Source organism: Panulirus ornatus, chromosome 29 (assembly GCF_036320965.1).
Source record: "Panulirus ornatus isolate Po-2019 chromosome 29, ASM3632096v1, whole genome shotgun sequence".
In the NCBI taxonomy this organism is placed as follows: Eukaryota; Metazoa; Arthropoda; class Malacostraca; order Decapoda; family Palinuridae; genus Panulirus; species Panulirus ornatus.
In genome coordinates, this window is record NC_092252.1 from 4,813,537 (window position 1) to 4,839,964 (window position 26,428).

At 41.1% G+C, this 26,428-nt stretch overlaps 1 protein-coding gene across 1 annotated transcript in view; it reads left to right on the forward strand.

Annotated features, from left to right (window-relative positions):
- Positions 1-9,332: 9,332 nt before the first annotated feature.
- Positions 9,333-26,428, forward strand: part of LOC139758030 (uncharacterized) — a 76,269-nt gene continuing 59,173 nt past the window's right edge. The window contains exon 1 of the mRNA XM_071679037.1: positions 9,333-9,442. The gene's annotated coding sequence lies outside the window, so the exon portion shown is untranslated. The remainder of the gene's footprint in view (positions 9,443-26,428) is intronic.

A 26,428-nucleotide genomic window follows, 5' to 3' on the forward strand; every position in this document is an offset into this window, starting at 1 on the left:
TTCTCCAGTTCTTCAACTCATTTTCTTTCCTGAACTTCGAGACTCATATTCTTTTCTTTCCCCTCCCACCAAACATGTCTCATTCCTTGATTTGGACACACGTGCAGCATCTTGGAATGGTCAAGCATCAGCTTTATTAAATTTGAAAAAGTTGAGGTTCAGTTTTAAAGTATAACTCTGTCTTATTCTCACTCATTTCCTCTCGTCCGATTTCAAAAGATTTTTTCCTTCATCCCAACAATAATGACCAGGTTAGGAGGCATAACCACATCTTTCAATCCGTCCTTCAAATCCTATTAAATAAACACTATAACATCTACTTCCTAAAAGTTAAGGTGTTGTAAAGGTGCATCGATTCTTGTTCTTTTGATGAGTCCTACCATATCTAAAGAGGTTGCTTAATCCATTCTCTCTTATCCACAGTGGGATCAGAACCCATCAACCTTATCAGCTCCCTTTGCGTTGACTAACCCTTTCCTTTGACTATGATATCATTGCTTCTCTTTTCTCTATTCTACACTTATCATTTCCTGCCACCGCTCTCGTGAGATGTACGTCTCATCTTCTGAGACTAGAGCCCATGGTACGCGAATGACTTCTTCCCATAGTTTCTTTGTAAAAACCAGTCATACGAGGAGTGGTCGTTATGGTGCATCCTTCTTTCTTCGTATAGGGTTGCTGTGTGAGTCTATTTCCTTCATATGCACGAGAGCAAACTCACACACACACACACACACACACACACACACACACACACACACACACACACACACACACACACACACACACACACACACACACACACACACACACACACACACACACACAAGCACGCGTCATACCGCGTCAAATGCTTTAAAAAGATGTCGAAGAAGATTTCACCAGTCTCCCCAGAGGTGAGGTGATTATAATCCAGTGTTTACCGGGACTCCCCTGGCTGTATTAGTCCTCTAAATGTTTTCCTACATCATATTTCTTCGTCTTCCCACACGGCTGCATTTTCCACCTCTTGGTAGATCTTTACGTCCCGAGCACCTGGTGAACTTAGGAGCAATCAGGAACCATAGGTGCAATCAGGAAACATAGGTGCAATAGTATTACCAGATGTGCTTTTGTTTTGTGTTAATTGTCTAAAAAAAAAGATTTATTCTTTTCTGTATTAAGGTGGAAAACATCTGCTAACTACAAGACTACATACGATAGCCTTATACTGAAATCCACACGCATATACATGTACATATCTATCTATCTATCTATATATATATATATATATATATATATATATATATATATATATATATATGTATATATATATATATATATATATATATATATATATATATATATATATATATATATATATATATATATATATATATATATATATATATATATATATATATATATATGAAAAGGTAATTTCGAAATTAATCGAGATGTTTCAGACAGATTTGAAACCGCTTCGTTAAGTTGTCTCATCTCATTCGAAAGACAATGTAGGTGACACGTGGTGTTGTAGAGGGAGGGAGGGAGGGAGTGAGGGAGGGATGGAGGACGGGTGAGTGTTGCAAGTTGTTGCTAGACTGGCATTTACGGGCGCCCTCGGGATGAACAGACAAAAACTCATAATATGGGTCGTTTTAGGTGCACTGTGTGTGTGTGTGTGTGTGTGTGTGTGTGTGTGTGTGTGTGTGTGTGTGTGTGTGTGTGTGTGTGTGTGTGTGTGTGTGCGTGTGTGTGTGTGTGTGTGTGTGCGTGTGTGTGTGTGTGTGTGTGTGTGTGTGTGTGTGTGTGTGTGTGTGTGTGTGTGTGTGTGTGCGTGTGTGTGTGTGTGTGTGTGTGTGTGTGCGTGTGTGTGTGTGTGTGTGTGTGTGTGTGTGTGTGTGTGTGTGTGTGTGTGTGTGTGTGTGTGTGTGTGTGTGTGTGTGTGTGTGTGTGTGTGTGTGTGTGTGTGTGCGTGTGTGTGTGTGTGTGTGTGTGTGTGTGTGCGTGTGTGTGCGTGTGTGTGTGTGTGTGTGTGTGTGTGTGTGTGTGTGTGTGTGTGTGTGTGTGTGTGTGTGTGCGTGTGTGTGTGTGTGTGTGTGTGTGTGTGTGTGCGTGTGTGTGTGTGTGTGTGTGTGTGTGTGTGCGTGTGTGTGTGTGTGTGTGTGTGTGTGCGTGTGTGTGTGTGTGTGTGTGTGTGTGTGTGTGTGTGTCTGTTATTTGTCATTCAGAGGTATGAGATATACTTTTCTCTTGTAACTGTTAGTTAGGTGCTGTTCTACAAAAAAAAAAAAAAAAGAAAATGGGAAGCTGTTATTTGTTGTATCTGTCATTTCTTTGTGGTTATGGTTTTTTAGTGTGTGGCGTCAGTGGCTAATGAGGGCTTTTCTCTATAGAGGAAGCAGAGGATATGATAACGTTGAAATAGCGATACAGACAGCTGTTTTAGACAATGCATTAAAACACAGGTATGCATACACGCATGTATATATTGCACGCAGATACAAGCACAAGCGCGTAAATGCTCATGGACTTAGCATTACTGGTGCTTGTCGCATCAAGGACAGAACGTGCTAGGCCATGAAACTCTTCCCTTCACTTGAAACCCACTCCGCTTTCCAATTTTTACTGATATGCTCTTCGTAAAGTCAAGCACACCTTCATTAAAAAGGAGAGTTTGTTGACTTGACTTCTGCTGACAGACGTTTCTGGTCTTTGACCGGAAGCATCTCAATTGACCTCTGTCATTTAACTATTCCACCCCTCCTACGACCCGATAAAACCACTCTTTCTGGTGCCTTGTTTTCCTTTAGTTCAACTGTGGATGATTTAACATCTCGTTCTGGACTCCCTCCCTCATTTTCTCCCACTGAACTTCGCCATCTCATATATTTTGCCTCGAGCAAGAGGGTCTTTGGAATGCTTTCTTACCTCCACTTGGGAAAAGCTTATTGGTCCAGTTGGCTTACCTTTTATAAGCGTACCTGTGAGCTAGCTTCGAGCCTTCGTCTCTTACGTAGTCTGCCTAAAAAAAAAACCAAAAAAAACATCGTTTTCCTTCCTCTTTGAAGCTTCTCTCGGTGCAGTTCATCCCTAAGAAAGAGGACCACTTTAACCCCTATAGATCATCGCCCCAGAGCATCTTCCTTCTACCCTCTCCAAAGTCTTTGAAACTCTCATTAACACTCACTTTCTCCAACGCTTCAGCATCCCACTTTGGCCCTCTTTCTCCTTCACCACCATGGCTTCCGCAGGACTAGGGTGGTTGGGTATCTCCACTGGTGACCTGTTCTCCTACGTGACTCATTTATGGTCTTCCCTCTTCACTTAGAGGGTTTGGTGGGGATGCGTTTGTCGTTGCCTCTCTCTACATCTTCGAAGCATTTCTGACAGAGGGAAGTGGCAAATGGGATGCTGGCTTTCCCCCCTTCTCCCTCCACCATCCCCACCTCACTCGTCGTTTCCCCTTCCTCCTTCCACTCCCAGTTGGATCGCCTCGAGTCTTTGTGGGCGTTGAGAGCCTCGCCTTCAGAATGCACTTTCTAAAGCCATCTGTGTGATCCTCTCACTCCTCCAAAGACATGGGTGAGAAGCCCTTAGATCCATCCTTCCCCGACAGACTGTTCTCTTTTAAAAGTTTTTTTTAGGAGGGGGATATGATGATGATGATGATGAACAGCAGCGTTGACTGTGGGCTGACTGTCCAGCACCGGGATTTGAACCCGGGTAAAGTCGTGTGTGTGTGTGTGTGTGTGTGTGTGTGTGTGTGTGTGTGTGTGATTCATAGTCAGCAATGATAACTGCTACAACATAATGATGATCAGTGATCATTATTTGGTGACTATTGTTTTTTACATCATGCGCTTGGATAGGTTCTGTTTTTGTTTGTTTGTTTGTTTTTGTTTGTATTTTTGGTCTTGACATATACTTGTGTTCTACTTTTCTTAGACGTGGTAGATGATTTTAGAGTTTAAAGACCTTGTTTATCGTTCAAGGTGTCCGGCTGGGATTTTCCTGCCGAGATGATGACGTCAAACGGAGGAAACTGGTCAAACTCGACTTGTCGACTGTGGGTCAGGGGTGTGGGGGGGCGGCGCCATCTGAAAGGGGGGTAAAGTTATATATATATATATATATATATATATATATATATATATATATATATATATATATATATATATATATATATTGGAAAGGATCACAATTTGCGCGTGATCAAGGTATTCCTATGAGTCCACGGGGAAAATGAAACACGATAAGTTCCCAAGTGCACTTTCGTGTTATAATCACATCATCAGGGGAGACACAAGAGAGAAATATAACAGTCAGTTGATATACAACGAAGAGACGAAGCTGGGACGCCATTTGGTAAAAATGCGATTGTCCAATCGCATGTTTATCACACACACACACACACACACACACACACACACACACACACACACACACAAATAAACAAACAAAGCCGCTGTAATTTTCTGGTGTATTACCGAACAATTACAGAATCTCTCTGACAAGATTTTTTACCCTCCCACTATACACTGAAATATGTCCTTCCCCCTTTTTTTTTTTTTCTTTACCTCCAAATCTCACATGCTGGACACGCCAGGAGTTGCTGGCTCACGATAATGTTATTCTAATCACAGCGACTATCTATCCCAGGCGCATATGATGATGACTGAGTGGCAACACATGGATGATGGATGGTTATGATGCTTGTTTCTTCCCTTGCGCCGCTAGATTTTGGAATTCTTTACCTTCTTGTGTCTACAAACCTATATATATATATATATATATATATATATATATATATATATATATATATATATATATATATATATATATATATATATATATATATATATATATATATATATGTATATATATATATATATATATATATATATATATATATATATATATATATATATATATATATATATATATATATATATATATATATATATCTCGAAAAGGATCACAACTTATGTGTGTGTGTGTGTGTGTGTGTGTGTGTGTGTGTGTGTGTGTGTGTGTGTGTGTGTGTGTGTGTACAATGACCTTGCCCCTCTAAGAACCAAGAACTTCTGATTTTCAGTTTTCTTTATGAAAAGGTTTGGCTGCATCACTACTATCCAATATCTTGGCCATGACGATAATCACATCCTTCACTTAACAAGGAACCTCCGTTGGGGGAAAATATACCTTTTGTGATACACTAGAGGTTTGCCAGGCGGATGGACACGCCCACCAGTAGCCCAGGGTGATTTCCCTGGTAAATACTTGGGAGACGAAGTGATTCATAGCAGTGTGTGTAAAGTGGATGAATTGTGCTGTTCAGTTCTTCCTCGCGAGGTTTGTATGATATAAGCGAGGTCTGTCTGTAAGTCCATGCCTTCTCTGTTGCTTGCGGTAGTTAGATGGAAAAGTCAGTGTGTGGTAGGGTAATTTGTGGTGATGGGTGGGTAGAAAAAGGTGGTTGAGTGTAGTAAAGTAGGACCATTGTAGAGAATTGACCAGTGAACCTTGTATGAAGATATAGGTTTCCCCATCTCTTCATAGTTGAGTGATTTCTAACTTCATGGGTGAAAATCATGTCTATTAGCCATTTGATTACGACAGTACGACCCTTGAGCACGATGATACGACCCTTGAGCACGACGGTACGACCTTTGAGCACGACGGTACGACCCTTGAGCACGACGATACGACCCTTGAGCACAACTGTGGGAGTCACAAACACGATGGGTCGTTAGGCAAAATGACCTGTCCTTTGACCTTACTCTTAACGGTCAGGTGAATAAACAAACGACCATATCACTTTTCAATCGTCTGTTGCTAATTATGATTACATATTACCTGGATACATCAACCTGATAACTATATATGAGTTATATCTAAGCAGTGTAGTAACTCATGTTCGTTTCCACTGAAGTCGCAATGCCTTGAAATGTCATCAGAATAATCATTGTCGCTGATTAATAATCAACTGAGACGAAAAGAATAGAAACTAATTGTGCGAGTTTTTGTAATTGTAAGTTTTTCAATGATAATAAAAATAATAATAATAATAATAGTAATAATAATAATAATAATAATAATAATAATAGTAATAATAATAATAATGATAATAATAATAATGATAATAATAATAATAATGATAATATTAATGATAATAATATGGTAATAATTATGATAATGATGAAAATGATGATAATGGTTATCATTATAATCATCATTATCATTCTTAATACTATCATTATCAAAAAATGATGATAATGATAATACCAATACCAACATCACAAAAACAACAACAAATACTCCAACAACAACAACAACAAGAACAACAAACCCAGCAGGACCAAAAGCATCACAAGAATTCAGGTGAAAAAAAAAAAAAGGTTGTAATTCGTCCTACTTTAGCGAAAACCAGACTGTTGAGTGGAACTGGGCGGAGGGTTTTTTTTTTTGTGGAATTCCCCCGCAGTCTGGTGGGTTCGCTTGCCTAGGTCCATTATTCTCGGGGGTGGGTCTGTAGGGGAAGGGTGGGGTCCCACCTGAGCCTTCACATGGTCATTGGAGCAGGTATACACACACACACACACACACACACACACAGGTGCACGTGTGGTAGGTGAGATGGGTGGGTTCTCATCGCTTGGAGTCGAACTCACAAGTATTCACCCTCTCTCTCTCTCTCTCTCTCTCTCTCTCTCTCTCTCTCTCTCTCTCTCTGTCTATCTATCTATCTATTTATCTATCTTGACCGATGATCGTTCTAGTGGTGTAATACTGACACTGTGTCAGCTGGGAATTGTGAAATACAATGACTTGACATACTGTCTTTATAACACCACTAATTAACTGGTTGAATTCGAGTATCTCTTACTTACATGCTATTTGTATATATTCTTAAACTATTTCATTTAATGCACTAATAGGAATGTTACCTATTCACACTATATATAAGATTCCAAAACTTTTCCTTCTTATCATTAATAAACACTATACCAATAATCTTTACCTTAAGTGCACATTAGACAAGTCATAGGTTAAAGCTAACAACGTTTATAAAAATAATTTTTTGGTAGTGTGAAGATGCAATTCGCTCGTTGGTCATCCGGCATTAGGTCTAATCACCTGTGTGGGTCGCCAAGCACGTCGTTAGGTTATAGCCATCAGATGGTTCATATGAAACACCTTGTTCCTGTGGGCAAGATAATTCAAGGATCATACACGCTTTCCGCCCCATATATTTTCCTTGAAAGTTATGTATGTGTAGAGATTTGATTGCTAAGATTATAACAGGTATGGGCTATTAACACCTAAACCTTTTCGTAGAAACCGGAGCTGGGATAATAATATATATATATATATATATATATATATATATATATATATATATATATATATATATATATATATATATATATATATATACGTTGAGATGTATAGGTATGTATATTTGCGTGTGTGGTCGTCTGTATATATACATGTGTATGTGGGTGGGTTGGGCCATTCTTTCGTCTGTTTCCTTGCGCTACCTCGCTAACGCAGGAGACAGCGACAAAGTACAATAAAGAATGATATAATATATATATATATATATATATATATATATATATATATATATATATATATATCACATTCTTGCAGGAAGATATGTGGTCAGCGATAAATGTACCCCTAAAAATACTATGATATATTAAGCGCTGGGTCGACCATCCCGAAGGGAATTGCGAGCCCGACGCCGTTGCTCAGCATACAGATGGGTCGCTCATGATGACCTTTCCTCCCCCACTCCACCTTCCCCAGCCCCCATCCACCCACCTAGCCATCTACTGACGTCAACACTTTCTTCTCTCTTTTTTTTTTCTCTTCTTCTAGTCTCAGGAGTGTACTCGTATTTCTCAAAGTTCTAGGTTAGGTTAGGTTAGGTTAGGTTAGGTACTCAACAGAAAATCATGATTCGTTACTCTACGGAAGTTTGAACGAGGCTTGTATTTTGTAATGTTACTTGTTAGAGATGTTATGTACTTCTCAGGACTTGTGTTATAACGCTGTTGTTATATTCTCATCATAATGTCTACACATTCCCTCTCTCATATCACCTCTTTACGTATCATCATATGAGAGTTGTTCAATATACATTCTTAATGCTGCGTTATATCACCTTTTTTCTTGTTAGCTGAGACTTTGCGAACAAGCTGATGTTCAAATGAAGGCCATCTCTTTAACGCTATATATATATATATATATATATATATATATATATATATATATATATATATATATATATATATATATATGTATGTGTGTGTGTGGGTGTGTGTGTGTGTGGTGTGTGTGTGTGTGTGTGTGTGTGTGTGTGTGTGGTGTGTGTGTGTGTGTGTGTGGTGTGCGTGTGGTGTGGTGTGTGTGTGTGTGTGTGTGTGTGGTGTGGTGTGTGTGTGTGTGTGTGTGTGTGTAGTCAGGTACTTATTTTATCAACCAGTGTATCATACATTTAATACCTCATCATTAATCATCATCCTCACAGTCCTACATTTAACATACGACCATCGTTTTCTCACCATCACTCATCTCGACTCATCATTTGGGGTTATCCCCTCCTCACCGTTCCTCACGGCTTCATCATTCCGTAGTTCGTAACCTCATCATTCCCTTCCCTTCAATCAATCAATCATCCCCTCCTCCTCACCCTCCTCCTCCTCCTCCTCCGCCTTCGACCACCTCCAAGCCTATTTGAACTTGACCAAACTTTCATCGCAAACATTTGCCACCGAGTGATCGCTTACCCTCAAGGGACGCCAAAAGTGCATGTTAAGATGCATAAAACGTAATGCTCGTCTTCCATCTTTCTTTTTTTTTCTTCTTCTTTTTGCCTGTTTTCGTGGAAGTAGAGAAAGTGTACACTTACAGTCATTGCCAAGTGGCGTGAAATTTAAGGTTGAGTGACATGCAATAGGAGTTAGTTGACATTCACTTTGATTCATATAATTTTTGATCATGGCATCATATCCTCTATTCCTCTTAATTCATTTTCATCATCATCTTTGATTGGAAATCAATCATTTCCATAAACTATATAAATCCCATGCAAGAAATTACATCTCAAATACCAAAGTATATCCAAGATACTTTGGATAAGTGATCAAGTGGTTAAGTATCGTGATGTAGTCGTTCATATTTCCACTTCATTTGGGCAGGTCTAAGAGCTTATGAAAGTGTTGTTGATGTGGGTGATGTAAAGAGTCACGTGTTCACGCCACCTCGCCTGGATATTGACCGCTTGGCAACTGTGGCTCGGGCAACAGATGACTCCATCGTGGCTTCCCCGGCCGGCCCGGGCCGGGCTGGGCTCTCCAGTGTGTATGTGTGGGCCTTCGGTGGAGGGTGTGTCTTGCGTGGAGCTCCCGTCTCGCTTATACACTTGCCAGGCACCACGAGTGTGTTAAAAGTAAGTGTCGTCCAGCCCAACCCCCTCCTCTTAGAGTTTTTAAGTAGTGTTATCCCTCTTTATTTCTGAGGGATGATTTCTTTTTTTTTCTTTTTATTTAATTCCTCTTGTCGGTGTTTGAATGTGACTGTTAAAGGAAGTTTAGCACTCGCATGTCAAGTGAGCGTAGCTCCATTTGGTTAGCATGTCAAAATCTTTATGGGAAAGCTGCCGGGTGTTACGATAAGCCTTCAAGGTATTCAAGGAACTACGTCGACATTTTCTTTCAATTATTCACAATCGTTCGCTGGTGAAAAAACAACTTCAAAAGATGATACGTCAGAGATGGGTCATTTTGTTGCATTGAATTCAACTTTATGTGCCCAATATGTGACTTGGAAACTCATAACTTGGCTGAGAATACTTTCCTATTTTTGAGAGGTGTATTTGACAATCAATGCATGACAAGATTATTCATTGTTAAAGAGTCAAATTCGTTTTACATTGCTTCCATGTGAGGGTTCATCAAAACCAGATATATACTACCCTTTAAATAGCACCGTAACTAATGTCAGTTGTTTAACTCTATAGCTATTAAGAAAGTGTGTATAGGAAAGCATTTTGATATTACGGGGCATTCGGTAAAATGACATGGTAGCGTGTGTGTGTGTCCCAGACTTGCTGTTTGATGCCTCATGGCTAATCACTCTTGTTTACCTTCTACGGGTGAGGATGTCTCTTCCCTGACACGTGTAGTTGTTTGTGTGAGGGTGTGGAGAAGACCTTGGTGTATCATCTGCTCAGGTAGTTTGGCTGGTGTATTGGTATGGATTAGAAGGCAGACAGGAGTGTCTGTGTATGAACTTTCTACTTGATAGTGTTAAGAGAATATCAAGTGGGTTTAGAGAGTTGATGGTTCATGTGTCCATGCGTTTAGTGAAGGTTTCAACGCGCAGGTGCTTGTAGTGAATATGTGTGGTGAATGTCTTCTGAAATGGATATGCGTAATGTATTCTGCTGTAGTCTGGAGATAACAGGTGTTTCTCACAAGATTTCTTCATTGGAAAAACGTTCGCTGTGTACAGACGTTTATATACCGTATATATATCATAGGAGGGTACGATATGTAAAAGTGTGCTCATGTGTAGTGAATATGTGTAACAGGGATTGTCTCACTGTGGCCTTTTGCATATTGCATAAAATAATAAATACAGAGGACAGTGTTTAGACTACTGTCTCCAATACGCACTGACGATTCATTACAAGGGTGGAAAAAAAGACACCATATTTCTAAAACATTTTCTTTAACCATGTAGCAAGAACATGTGGGATGTATTGAGAAGTTACCGTATAGAACAGTTGAGTCTAAAGTAAGAACAGTTATCTCTGGAATAAGAGCAAAAAGTCAACAAAAACAGATAAGATTTCTTTTTAGGAGTCGACTCAGTGACCCATCCTACTGGCTAGACGAAAATCAGCTGGCGTGATCAGTGTGTGTGTGTGTGTGTGTGTGTGTGTGTGTGTGTGTGTATTTAGGTATATTTTTGCAAATGTGCACGTATGTCCATGCGAATTACTGTTTTTTTTTTATATATAGAATTTTACTTAGCGGTTTTGTTTTGACTGTGTATGTTAAGTATAGATGTGTGTGTGTGTGTGTGTGTGTGTGTGTGTGTGGTGACTCAGCAGGACTCTTACCACTTCAGCTTCTAATAACATCGTCTAGATGGTGCGGTAGCGTTGTGGTACTTTGTTGAGTGGTATAGTAGAGGGGGAGACGTTTGATACACAAAGGTCACTTTAGGTTGAAGAATGATGACCCCGGGAGGAGAATTGTGGTGTGAAAAATGATATGGGAAGGAAATATAACTGGTTGTTATATTGTGGAGGGTTGTTCCTAATGTGTTGTGATGTTTATGATTTATAATATCTTTGTCATAAAGCGATAGTTCGATCCTTAAGAAGGACCGGTAACAATTTTTGAAGCTGTGCTTTAGCACGACGGTACGTTTAATCGTACACGGTGGTACGATCTTTCAGCCATGCCGTTTAAGATTCTTTGAGCACAGCTGTACGGTCGTAAAGCACGAGGGTACGGTCCTTGAGCACGGCAGTACGACCCTTAGGTATAATGAGGTGGACTTTTGAGTGTGTGTGTGTGTGTGTGTGTGTGTGTGTGTGTGTGTGAAAGACTCTGCCATTACACCTAAGGGTGGTTCCGTTGTGCGTAAGGGTCTGACCGCTTTGTTCCCTCAGGTCGTACCGTCGTGCTCAAGGGTCTGGACCACTGAGCTCTTAGGTCGTACCGTCGTGTTCAAGGGTCGTACCTCTGAGTTCATAGGTCGTACAGTCATTCTTAAGGAATTAAAAGGAAAGATATGTAGGAAAGGTATTACCATATGAGGTTATGTAAGTCAATCTGTATTTGTTTCCTATTCAAACTATTGAATTAGAGAACGAAACAGTGGAACAGTTCACAGTAGGCGTCCTGTTACTGGAACCTGTTGTTTCTCTTCATTCCGTTGCCACCTGTTGCTGGAACCTGTTCAAGGAACAGGTGTTCTGGAACCTGTTACTATACTTACCTCCAATTTCTGGAATCTATTAGTACTGTTGCCATCTGTTGCTGAAACCTGTTAATGTTGTTATGTTGATGGGTCCTGTTACTGTCGTAGTCACCTGTTGCTTAGACGTGTTACTGTTGTAATCACCTGTTACTGATGTTACTACTTGTAGATGGGATGTGTTACTACTGTTACCATCTGTTGCTGGGACCTGTTATTGTTGGTGCCGCCTGTTGCTAGGACCTGTTACTGCCGTTAACACCTGTTCCTAGGTCCTATTACTGCCTGTTCCTAGGACTTGACCTCTCCCAATAACGCCACAGATGAACGAAAAGACGGTAAAGAAACGGAAAACACACACACACACACACACACACACACACACACACACACACACACACACACACACACTTCTGCACAGCAAAACAAATTAAACTCGCTTCCCTGGTCGTGTTTACAATGCATTTGAAGAATTTATATTCCCTCCAGAGTTGACCAGTTAAATTGTGACAGTTGCCTTAAAGTGCCAGTTCATCAGGGGTGTCAGGGTGTTGATTAAGAAGATGAGTGATGGGTGGAGTGGGCAAAAATTTTTTTTACCGGTTATTTGGAATATTTAAAACCAGTTTATTCCTATGTTAGTCTGCCGACACTTTTCAGAAAGAGGTGATTTGATACCATTTATTATTATTATTATTAATATTATTATTATTATTACTATTATTATTATTATTATTATTATTATTATTATTATGATGATTATTATTATTACTGTTATTATTATTGTTATCATTATTATTATTATTATTATTATTATTAGTAGTATTAGTAGTAGTAGTAGTAGTAGTTGTAGTAGTAGTAGTAACAATCCCAGGATCCCTTCTTTAGGGCTGTTGCAGCTTCGAAGGCTGCGCTACAATAAGAAGCAGGGAAATGGTGGCTTTCTTCGGAGCGAGAACTTCCTCGATAGGACTGTCTTGTCTCCCTCTGATAATGATGCTTTGTATATCGGAGATAATCGGAAGGTTGTGAGTGATTTCAGGGAGGGTGTGTGTGTGTGTGTGTGGGTTTCTGAGGCATTACTCACAACCAAGTTGTGTCTACGCCATTGGAGAACCTTGTGCGAATGTGAGTTTATTAAAGTGGCAATTGTTGCGAGTCGAAGCGTACGTCCAGTGAGAGAAGACTATAAGAGGATTGGAGAGAAGTGATGGAATACAGTGTTCGCTCGTCGACATGTGAGCTGCAGTTGGTTATCCGTTGAAGAGAGAGAGAGAGAGAGAGAGAGAGAGAGAGAGAGAGAGAGAGAGAGAGAGAGAGAGAGAGAGAGAGAGAGAGAAAGTCGTTCGTTGATGCGATAAGAATAAAAAAAAAAAAAAAGGTGTTGGGGAGACAGTACAAAGCCCTGAGGGACTCCGTCAGCGAGAAAAGAAAGGTTGATCCATCGGCCGCTGTTATAAGCAGATGGTGCGGCTTGGAGGAGGAGCTGCGAGTAGATATACAAGAGAGAGCAAAGAATGTGAGAGGGAGAAGCTGCGAGTAGATATACAAGAGAGAGCAAAGAATGAGAGAGGGGAAAGACGACCCGTCTTAGTAACATCGTTTATTCAAAACCTTTCGGTATATCAAGGTCGACATCGTTAAAACGTAATTAGAGATGTAGGTAAGGAATGATTCATTCGTTATTCATATGCATTGAACATTCTTCCTCGTGACTCAGAAAGTTTACAAATAATGCAGAGGTTTGTACTGAAGCATTGTTCGTATTATATCATGTCTGTGGTACTGCGGTTGTCGGCAACGCTCAGTATTTAGGTTTAGGGAGTGAAAATACGTTTTCTAAAGAGAAAATCAAATCCTTTCACATTTTGTCTAATTTCATCTTAGCTTTTAACAAAGCCTTTAAAGGAAAAAGAAAAAAGATATCTTGGCTTTTACAAACCTTCATGATTTCTCTTAATTTATGACAAATTTATATTTCTAAAGTCACCTCTAGACCTGTTATGATACTAAATCTAAAGCTAATCCCAGCCGATACACCGAAGCTATAACACCCCCCACCCCCCACCCGTGTCGCACCAAAGCTATAACATCTCTCCCACCCCCTCCCTCCCTCCCCGTCACATCAAAGCTAAGACTCCGTCTCTTAAGCTGAGCTAAACCAGATGCTTACTCTGTCACAACCCCACCTCCTGCCCCCCCCCAACCAGAGGCTAGACTCCCATGATATTCCCCAGTAATACTAAGCTAATTAATTTCCGTGGCTACGCCAGAGCTAGAAGCAGACAGTAGCTTGATTTAGAATCCTTAAATGTCTGCACACATTTTTAAAGGCACATAGAAAACGGGGTGTGCCTTTATCCGAGTTGCGTAAGTGGGTTCGAAAGTGCACATGTGTGGTAGCGTGCGTAAAAGTCTGCTTGCATGCATAATTGTTGCATGCATAAGTGAGCACTTCCGTGCGTATGTACATTTACCTTTGTTATATATATATATATATATATATATATATATATATATATATATATATATATGTATATATATATATATATATATATATATATATATATATATATATATATATATATATATATATATATATATACATATGTGTGTGTGTGTGTGTGTGTGTGTGTGTGTGTGTGTGACCATAAATAGTCACGTGATCATGACGAATGTAAAACTAAGAAAGGACTTACAACTGTGACACACACACACACACCTTGACCTCAGGTCACTTTGTGACTGTTTTGAAATCGCGGTGACCTGTTATCGCACGTCACATCTGGGGGAAATACTCCTGCACACACACACACACACACACACACACACACACACACACACACACACACACACACACACACACACTAAACCGTGATTCGTTTTCTATTTTATCTTTTTTTGAAGGTGTTTCGTCTATTGCCTCAACAACTGGGGCAACTGGCCCAAAGTTGAAATGCTCAGAAATGCTGTTTTTTTTTTTTCTTTTTTTTTCGGTGTGTTATCAATTGTCTCTTTTTTCCAACAAGTTGACACAGATGACTTTGTGATACAGATCAGCGTCTCTTTAAGACAGATGGTTGTATATTGTCCCGTCTCTCTTGCACGTCTGTCTGTCCATCAGCTCTTCCATCTGATCACGTTGCGAAGATGAAGAAGAAGATGAAGAGAAGAAGAAGAAGAAGAAGAAGAAGAAGAAGAAGAAGAAGAAGAAGAAGAAAATAGCCAGAAGTGTTTGCTATCGTTGAAGTTCTGTTATGTGTTTAGATGGAGGGAAAAATTCTTCATTTCTCCCAGTACTTTTGGCGTGTTACGCTCACAGTCATGTTTCTTAACTGAGGTCAAAACACCCTTACGTGTCTCCTACTGCATGGAGTATTATCTTCACCCCATACGTCTGTCTGTCTGTTTGTACACGCTGTATTGTGTACACGATAACTCAAGATCGGTATATGATATAGAGACTTTTATGCACCCTATGGTCTTGCTGTGGAGTAAAGGAAGAGGTGCGACCCTTGAGCACGACTGTACGACTCTTTAGCACGACGGTACGAAACCTTGAGCACAACGATACGACCCTTGAACACGACGATACGAAACCTTGAGCACAATGGTACGACCCATGAGCACGACGTTACGAAACCTTGAGCACGACGGTACGACCCATGAGCACGACGATACGAAACCTTGAGCACGACGGTACGACCCCTGAGCACGACTGGAGAGTCATATCAAAGGTTACAACACCGTTCCCTATGTTGAAGTCAAGAAGGTCAACCCTTTACATGACTGTGTAGCAATTTCATGATTACAATTCATGGTTACTATTGTACTTTATAACTGTGTTGATAAAGTTGTAGTGCCAGTGTTGATGAATGAGGGTCTGTGTGTTTGTATCCTTAACGTTGATTCTGTTATAATTTTTTTTTTCTTCAAGCTTTTTCTGCATAGTGGTCTTTCATCTCTCCATTTGTGTCAAGATGTGAATGTGGTCTTGTTACCAGACGGGTATAAATGTCTCTCTCATTTTCATGTCAGTTCCGAAGCATTGATTTACAAACGTCGACAACGACTTGGGTCTTGAAACAGCGTTAATATTTTGGGGGTCTTGAAACAGCGTTAATATTTTGGGGGTCTTGAAACAGCGTTAATATTTTGGGGGTCTTGAAACAGCGTTAATATTTTGGGGGTCTTGAAACAGCGTTAATATTTTGGGGGTCTTGAAACAGCAGTGATATTTTTGGGGGGTTTTGAAACAGCGTTGACAATGGAATACTGTTGTAAATATGATGAAAATATAATGCGATTTCTTAAGTTTGGTTTTAACTTCATTTCTGTATATTGGTGGGTTGTTTTTTTTCTCTCTCTTTTTGTCGACTGTGGCTTTAGAGAGATTAATAGCAAGGTAGGACTGACAGCTTATCTTACCTTCCATGAGCTTACACAACCGACGCTAATCGACCTTACCTCAACGGCGTCCTACAAGGTATGTGTGTTCACAAGATCCTACATCATTTAGATAGATCCTTGTGATTGGGAAAAAAAAAAAAAAAGACTTTATAGTCCATTAGATGAATTAACCTTTATAATTTCAGTGTTTTTTACTGAATTTATGTAATTCATGGACACCATGTACACATTTGTTTTCACTGAATTTATGTAATTCATGGACACCGTGTACACACTGGCTTTGATTACTATTTTCGGGTTATCTCAAATAGGTGAGGATAAGATCATTTCTCTTATCAGTAGAGTTCGATCAAGATGGACAGTGTTTTTGTTTAGGGCAAGGTTCCTTGGAGGGTGGATACACGTGTTTATACTCCCTCTTCCTCCACAGCGGATACGCAAGTTTAGGTATATCTTTATCTCTAGGGTAGAGACAAAGGGGTGCGTAGATTGTGGTATAAGTGCAAAGGATGCTGTTTTAAACTTACAGCACGACGGTATAACTCGTAGGAACTTGTGAACGTCCTTTAAACGCGACAGTACGACCCTTGAGCACGACGGAATGACCATTGAACGCTGAGGCACGATCCGTCAGGCATGACGGTACGACCCTTGAGCACGACGGTACGACCTTTGAGCACGACGGTACGACCCTTGAGCACGACGGTACGTGCCATTACAAAGACCGCTGGGTCCTTTCAAGGCTATTTGCGACGGTGAAAGAGATTGGAAACGTAAGAAGAGATCAAGTATCGTATGAGGAAACAGAAAAGATCACAGACAAACGACTTAATGTAAAATACCTCTGAACTTTATATTCATCTAAAGAGGCGCAAAATGATGTCTGTCTTGGATCCAAAGCGAGATATTTGTCAAGCTTATTCTTAAAAGCATCTTTGGTGCTCCTCACAACCATTCTAAGTGGCAGGTCAAGTGGTAAATTACTCCATATGTCAGCAGACAGGTTGTAGAAAATGGGTCACTTAGCCTCGTTCGAAGTAAAACGTTTGTTTACAAGTCTCTTGATTGATCATGACGAGTGAAACGAATTTGACCTGACATTTTAAGAGTCTCTGTTGCAAAAAGATCAGGTCAAAATCCATGCCACCCTAACCCCAAAGTTGTACTGTACCGATCAAAGGTCATACTCTCGTGCTCAAGGGTCGTACCGTCGTGCTCAAAGGTCATACTCTCGTGCTCAAGGGTCGTACCGTCGTGTTTAAGGATCGTACTTACTTTCGTTTTCAAGGGCCGTACCGTCGTGTTCAAGGGTCGTACCGTCGTGCTCAAGGGTCGCACCGTCGTGCTCAAGGGTCGTACCGTCGCGCTCAAGGGTCATACTTTCGTCCTCTTGAGGTCGCTTGAGATCACAGTACATACTGACGAAGAAGGAGAAGAAAAACAAAAACCACCCGAACCACAACCTGTCGATGACGTCATTTCAAAGAAAATGTGGGCGGAGCTCAATAACCTGTCGATGACGTCATTTCATGAAAATGTGGGCGGTGTTGAGCTCTCTCGGTCGTCGTCAAACAAACGCCTCCGGGACCACAGCGGTGGCTCCTCCTCCTCCTCTTCTCCTCCTCCTCACCAACACCTGGTTGTTGGCGATGCCGATTCTCACACCAACTCCAACATCACATGGCGGTTGGCTTGCCTCTCTCTCTCTCTCTCTCTCTCTCTCTCTCTCTCTCTCTCTCTCTCTCTCTCTCTCTCTCTCTCTCTCTCTCTCTCTCTCTCTCTCTCTCTCTGCACCCCTTAATACTTACCTATTTATCTTCTCCCTTTTTCCCTTTTTTTTCTATTAAGCTACTCCCCCACATTCTCTCTCTCTCTCTCTCTCTCTCTCTCTCTCTCTCTCTCTCTCTCTCTCTCTCTCTCTCTCTCTCTCTCTCTCTCTCTCTCTCTCTCCTACACCTGTCTATATTCTACCTTTACTCATTCCTTCCCTCCTAATACTTTTGCCCATTCCTTCCCTCCTAATACTTTTGCCCATTCCTTCCCTCCTAATACTTTTGCCCATTCCTTCCCTCCTAATACTTTTGCCCATTCCTTCCCTCCTAATACTTTTGCCCATTCCTTCCCTCCTAATACTTTTGCCCATTCCTTCCCTCCTAATACTTTTGCCCATTCCTTCCCTCCTAATACTTTTGCCCATTCCTTCCCTCCTAATACTTTTGCCCATTCCTTCCCTCCTAGTACTTTTACCCATCTCCGCTTGGCTAATCACCCCTTCTCTAGTCGACACGTGTGTGTGTGTGTGTGTGTGTGTGTGTGTGTGTGTGTGTTAAGAAGAAAAAAAGAAAAAAAGTACTAGTCTTACTGGTAACCCGGCTTAGTCAAGGACGAGGTGGGGAGAGAGAGAGAGAGAGAGAGAGAGAGAGAGAGAGAGAGAGAGAGAGAGAGAGAGAGAGAGAGGGAGGTGGGGTAGGCACACGTGGAGAGACAAGAGATGGGGGGGTGGGGGGGGAGAGCAGGGGAGTAGATAGGTAAGTAGCGAGCAAGAGAAAGGGTAGGCAACCACCAGTGCCTAACCTTGAGGGAACAGGTAACAAGCAAGGTACCCTCACACCACAATCGGGTTGTTTTTGTAGGAAAAATCTGGAGATTCCCGTGTGTGTGTGTGTGTGTGTGTGTGTGTGTTGGTACGTTGCCAGTTGTGGGAAGGAGAAGGCCTTGAGAACACTATGTTTGCCTTTCTGTGGGCGAATATATATATATATATATATATATATATATATATATATATATATATATATATATATATATATATATATATATATATATATATATATATATATTTGTGTGTGTGTGTTGTGTGTGTGTGTGTGTGTGTGTTTGTGTGTGTGTGTGTGTGTGTGTATAGTTTTGTGTCGATTGAAAGAAAAGTTCTCCATCTCAAAAAAAAAAACAGTAATTATAATTAGATTTTTCGTATCTTCATATTCATCCATTTCCTCAGTCCTTTTTGATTCCCCATCCAAAGTCTGTCTCAAAAGTGACGGCTTCCGTCCGCAAGTGGAGCCTTAGACAGAAATTGAAAGAGACAGCGCTCTTGGATTTCTTGCCTTTGTACAGGTCATCGCGAACTTGACCCCTTCCCTCTCTCCCTCATGTGTCTTCAAAGCGATATTCGCCATGAGTTACGCCGACCATTTGTTCTATATTGACCAAGATGGACACAAGGAACAATGAAAATATAGAACTAATTAAACGGAAAAGTGAAGTGTGAAAACTACAAAACTAGGAAAAAAATGTATATTATACAACAGACTATGTATATACAATGATCTGGCAGTAATATATGTATAAGAAGCATTTGAAATTTAGAAGTTGTGGATTCGATACAGTGATGAAAAAAAAAAAAGTATTTCATGATATTGGAAAGTTGAAATAATACAAAGGGAGTTTATCGAGTGTGAACTGGGCTTAGAAAATAAAGGTAAAAAAGTTATTATGATTCGAAAACAGCAGCAGCTGCAGCAGCAACAAGGAAAATTTAGCACTGGGAATTAAGTCAGTACCAGGCGTGCAAGTGAACAGTGGGAAAATATGGAGGAAAAAATATTTTTCAGATGCGTCAACTTTAAAGGAACTGATAAAATGTAGGTAGGTAGAATATAGAAGAGAGAATTTATAGAGGCGAGCGAATGTAACCTACACGCATGCTGATGGTAAATAAAGATATGAAAGATTAAAAAGTTCTTTGCAAATATGATTGTAGAAAAAGAGTTGTTAAAGTAAAAGGTGCAGAAGTATGAAACATTTCTGTAAGCATGAAGATAATCTCCAATGAAAAGGATAAACTGACAATTCCTATGTGTAAAGGAAAAGGATTGAACAATAACAAAAGATAAATAGGTATTAAACTTCCTTAATAGAAAAGGGAATGTTACCTGAAGAGAGGAGTGACTAAAGGAACCCCAAAAACGAAATGAGTTAAATCATGAATTGGAAATGATTATCACTACGTTAAAGGTATTCTTGCATGTACGGATCTGTTGTCATCTTTGAACACCGTCCCATCACGCTGACGTACGTCTATACGTACTCGGGTCTTACATAAGGATCAGGATCCTCTTCTGGGAAGTCCTATTAACACCCCAGCCCACTCCTGCCGTCCCTTAACCCTACCTGGACTCGGTGTATTATACACCCAACACTTACCCTATCCTACCTTGCATTTTTATTTTGGCCTTAGCTTACCTTAGCCTGGCCTTATGGTGAGAGGAGGAGGAGAATGGGTGGATGACCTGTGATCACCATGATTACACTCCAGCCAATGACACCGCATCGTTGAACTTGGTTACTAGGTAGTACAAGGAAGATGACACCTCGCTCAGCTTCTGTGGTTACTAGGCAGTACAAGTGAAGATGACACATGGCTCAGCTTCTGTGGTTACGAGGCAGTACAAGTGAAGATGACACATGGCTCAGCTTTTGTGGTTACTAGGCAGTACAAGTGAAGATGACGCATCGCTCAGCTTCTGCTTACGTCATACAACACCGAACGTTTTGAACGCCAGCCAGACATCCCAGCTACGCTGCCTCGCCCGGTGTGAGGGCGGAAGCCAAAACTTATCCTTGACGTCATTTCCTAGTAGGAGAAGGGAAGAAGTAGTCCCATGCGTTATTTAAATGGGTTCCTATACCTGGGTGTGCCTAGTCTCTTCTTCCCGGTTCACCTCAACGGTATTCGTGGGAGAGAGAGAGAGAGAGAGAGAGAGAGAGAGAGAGAGAGAGAGAGAGAGAGAGAGAGAGAGAGTACAAGCCTTGTGGACGTGGTAGAGTAACGGTAGGGTAGATGAACGTAGGTTTCGCCAGAGCGGAGTTCGTATCCCGCTGGTAGGATGTATGAGATTATATAACTAGATCAGTCCACGGTGTCGTTCCTAGTTCCCTAGTGCAGGATTTATAGAAGATGTGCACGAGATGTTCTTGCCAAAGGACACCACCTCAGCATGCTGAACATACACATATTTCAATCCATGTTCGTGGTTTTGATGACAGACTTGCCTGTACGTTGCAGAGATGAACCCAAAACTCACTTACTGACGTCAAGAGGCGTCAGATAATGTTTGAGAAACATATTAACGTACCTAAAAATGCTGTGTAGTTATTGATGATATATACAAAAAAGACGCAAATATCCTTTTTTTCTGTACATCAGATTATTGCATAACAAAAAAAAGTCATTGTATTTTTAAAGGATTTATTTAATGTTTTTGTCAGGCAACGCAGGGTATAGATACCTAAATCATTTACATTCGTATGCTCACTTCTTTTTATTTGTATGTTTAGTTCTTGTACATATATTAATTGGATAATATATAGAGGCCAAATAGAGATGGCCTTTCAACCTCACCCTATAAGCGTTAGGTCAAAAGCTATGCCTTCATATCCAAGGGTCGTACACAAGGATTGTATCAGCGTCGTGCCTGGAAGGGTCGTACCGTCGTGCTCAAGGGTTTGAATTGTCGTACCCAGCTGGGGGTGTGGAGGGAGTAGAGAAAATGGATTGTATGTAGACTCCTGTTGCTGGAGAGAAGTTACATATGTGTTGATAATTCCTGGTGTTCTTTACCTTTGATTATATGTTTTTGGTCACATAATCTGCAGATAATTGTGTCAAAGAAAATAGTAGACTTTTGTTTTTTTGACTCGTGGTTGAATGAATATCGAACCCAGTGATATAATTTTAAGTGTTATAATATACCTTGATTATCATTGATATGACAATATATGTATATTCATTAACATCTAAATAATTTTCATGAGGACAAATGATGATACTAATATTGTATTTAAGAACGTTGGGAAGTGATGTGATTTATATATATATATATAATACTTTGAAATTACTGGGTGATAAATAGAAGAGATTCTGGTGTATCTTGTTCCTTAATGATTTGGTGTAGGATGTCTGTTACTGGAGGGCCGTCGTATATGGCTTGATGATCATCATAAACTTTTGAAGGAGATTGAAAAATGTCTTAATCCCAGTTTAGAGTCAATAAACTTTGATTCCTAAATCCTTGATAACCAACCACATTTCTGTTTACTGACTTACTCATAACAATATCTTTTTTTTTTTCCCCTACGAGGTAGTAATGTGCATTTATATTGAGACTTAGAGCATTTTACAGCCTCGTTATCATCAGTATTACGTAACTTGAGGACGGCAGGCCGCGCGCTCGCGCAAGAGAGAGAGAGAGAGAGAGAGAGAGAGAGAGAGAGAGAGAGAGAGAGAGAGAGAGAGAGAGTTAATCTAGCCATAAAATACTGCTATATCATAAATGGTAATTATGATTATTTGTGTGACTTATGACATAGGATATAATTCAATCTCCATTACTTATTTGACAGACGGTTAGAGTAACACGATACACACACACACACACACACACACACACAGACTTGACCTGGATCATCATATGAGGTCAGTCCGCGTTCATTTGGCATCAAGGAAATGAGAATCCTTCATAGTCTCAGATCCAGTCATAGGAAGGCAACCTTGAACTGTAGGACGCGTAGGAACTTGCCTTTATATGTGCGTCTGGTAATGGGCGAGGGTCGTGATGGGTTAAGTGAAGACATGAGATGTGAAGTTAATGCATTACCGGACGAGTAGATAAAGTAGATATGGCAGATAACAGGACCTTTATTTTTACTCTTTATTTCGTTTTAAAGCATTTCTGTACATTTTGATTGTTTGTTTGTTTGTTTGTCTTTAACCCGTGTTTTATTCGTTGCTAAGGAGAAGCATACATGTCTACCGGTTTCAGGGTCTCAAAACCAGTTCAGAATAGGTTAGGGATTCCCGGTTGACGTAGGGGGAATCATCGGGGGTAAAATCCGGGCTACTTCTGGGGAAGTTCGGGGTTACGCCTGGGGGAAGGGGAAGTCCGGGCTACTCATGGGGTAATTTCGGGGGTGGCTCTGGGGAGGAGGAGGAGGGGGGGGGGGTACGTGTAAGTTCGGGGTGCCCCTAGAGGGTTGGGGGGAGGGGGGAATTCCGGGGTGGTGCCCCTGCCTCTCCCCTGTGGGGAAATCACCGGACGCTTGGTCGAACTCCAAGAACGCCTTGGGGGGGAAAATTCCCTTGAACGTACTAAGACGCATTGAACCCAGCGTAACATTGCGTAACGGAAATGAACATTTTCTTTTTCGTGGGATTGTCTGTGCGTATGTATAGACGGGTTCCCACCGGGCCCATGACGGATGTGGGGTTAGGTTACGTTAGAAAAAAGAAATAATGACACGCATTCTTTATATTTAGGTCAACCGAGGCATTCTTGTTAAAGGTTATTTCATAATAGAAATTTCTGGGATGTATATTTATATATTTATATTGTCCCTGGAGACAGGGGAGAAAGAATACTTCCCACGTATTCCCTGCGTGTCGTACAAGGCGACTAAAAGGGGAGAGAGCGTGGGGGCTGGAAATCCATCCCCCTCTCGTTTTTAATTTTCCAAAAGAAGGAACAAAGAAGGGGACCAAGTGAGGATATTCCCTCAAAGGCTTAGTCCTGTATTCTTAATGCTACCTCCCTAACGCGGGAAATGGCGAATAAGTATAAGAAAAATTATATATATATATATATATATATATATATATATATATATATATAGATAGATAGATAGATAGATAGATAGATAGATAGATAGATAGATAGATAGATAGATATTCATTAAGGAAAAATTATTCATTTCTCATACTCGATTACAAGAAAATTGAAACTGGCTCAAGTGAATGAGTTAACAGAGTAATACACAAATAACAGAATAACCCACTAATAACAGAACCGTTGGCATCTGTTATCGTAATGTTTATCACACGCGTTTTGGATCTAAATTTACATCCCCCCTCAAGACTCTCTCCTAGAAAGAATATGTCTTCACAAAAGTAAAGCTTTAGTCATGGTTTTACCCAGTGACCCTCCTCAAGCTTTCACTTGTATAAACTTTATCACCAGTTAAACCCAGTTAGCCCAATGAGCGCCGGACTGTCTGAATAAAAGAGTTTTATTTCAAGGTTTTTATCATCTGTTTCCTTCTGGTCGGCCTTATCCTTGTGTCTGTCCTGATGTGACACGAGTCTGAACGCGTCTGGTGAGGTCGTTTGAACGCGACGAATGAAGTCGTTTGAACGTGACCATTGAGGTCGTTTGAACTTGGCCATTGAGGTCGACTGAACATGGCCATTGAGGTCGTTTGAACGTGGCCATTGAGGTCGTTTGAACGTGGCCATTGAGGTCGTTTGAACGTGGCCATTGAGGTCGTTTGAACGTGGCCATTGAGGTCGGCTGTTCGTGGCCATTGAGGTCGTTTGAACGTGGCCATTGAGGTCGTTTGAACGTGGCCATTGAGGTCGACTGAACTTGGCCATACAGGACCGTCAGTCTATGCTATAAGGCCTCATAGTTTATCTCGTAAGGCAGACGCGTTGTGATGAAGGCCGCGCAGCCGCCAAAAGTTTGGTGTACTTCTGCATGCTAAATGTACGTGGTCTTGACCTACATTATGCTGTGATGTGGGTAAAGTAGACCAGTGTGACACACACACACACACACACATGCAAGCAGCCTAAGGCAAGTACCCCATTTATGAACCATTCTCAAGGAAGGGGGATGAACACCTGGGTTGTTTAGGAGCCGACAGCCGCTTTTCAGGATTCGAACCCCAACAGGGATTTGACCAGTGTAGATCCCCGTTGCTCATGTAAGTGACGCGAAGGATTTTCCATTACTTGTAATCGAATAGTCATTTCCCTATTAGGGGCGATCGTAGACTAGCAGTTAGCGTTCCCGACTACCACGCAAAAGGTCCTGGGTTCGAGTCATGGCTGTTGGCATGTGATGTCTTCAAAGAGGTCAGCCACATTGTCGTCATTAAGCTTGGAGATCAAACCAGTTCCTCAAAATATTCCAACCATCTCGGACGACGTTCATGGAAATGACCGCAGAACGTCAACATGAAGCAACTGGGTTTCTCGGTTACCATTTGTGGGTCAGGGTCGTGGGTATAACGACCACCCTCCACCCCCCCAAGGGGTCAATATGGTTTAACGACGCCCCCTAACGACTGGGTACGATCCTATGGTCATAGGGAATGATTGCAGGGTTAGAGATAGGTACGATTCCCCAGAAGCAGTGGACTACGACTCCATGAGTCAAGGATGGTACGACCTCCTCCCCCCGTGGTCTTGCACGACCTCCCGTGGTCTTGCACGACCTCCTGTGGTCTTGGACGACCTCACGTATGTATGTATACCTACATACATACATATATATCTCAGCCTGAGCCAGGTACCCTTTAATCGACCGTCCCTAAGGGAAAAATGAACACATGGGTTTGGTGTGTGCCGAAAGCGCACCCAGGGTTCGAACCCGTGCGGACCCGTGGTAGTTCATGGTCAGTTGTGTGTGTGTGTGTGTGTGTGTGTGTGTGTGTGTGTGTGTGTGTGTGTGTGTGATGATTAAATCTCTATGTATGATTTCATGTATGTACGTATGTATGTTTGTTTTTCTCTCACACCAGCAGAATGTGGAACTCTCTTGTGTGAGTCAGCTTAATATCTGGATTTCAGGATCATGACCATTACTCTCTCTCTCTCTCTCTCTCTCTCTCTCTCTCTCTCTCTCTCTCTCTCTCTCTCTCTCTCTCTCTCTCTCTCTCTCTCAGTAATTCCTTTTTTTTTTTTTTTTAGCGTTAATGACTATGAGTCAGTTCGGGGCTTGCCTGCGGTCGAGCACGCACGGGTTCTTATCCTAGGTGCTGCAGTGGACCCACACCCAACCCAGGTGTTCATCTTCCTTACAGTGCTGGTGTGTGTGTGTGTGTGTGTGTGTGTGTGTGTGTGTGTGTGTGTGTGTGAGTGTGTTCACCCACCTAGAAATAGACACGGTGGTTTGATCGAGTAATAATGAAAGGGTAAGAGAGATGTGTGGTAATAAAAGAGTGTGGTTGAGAGAGCAGAAGAGGGTGTTTTGAA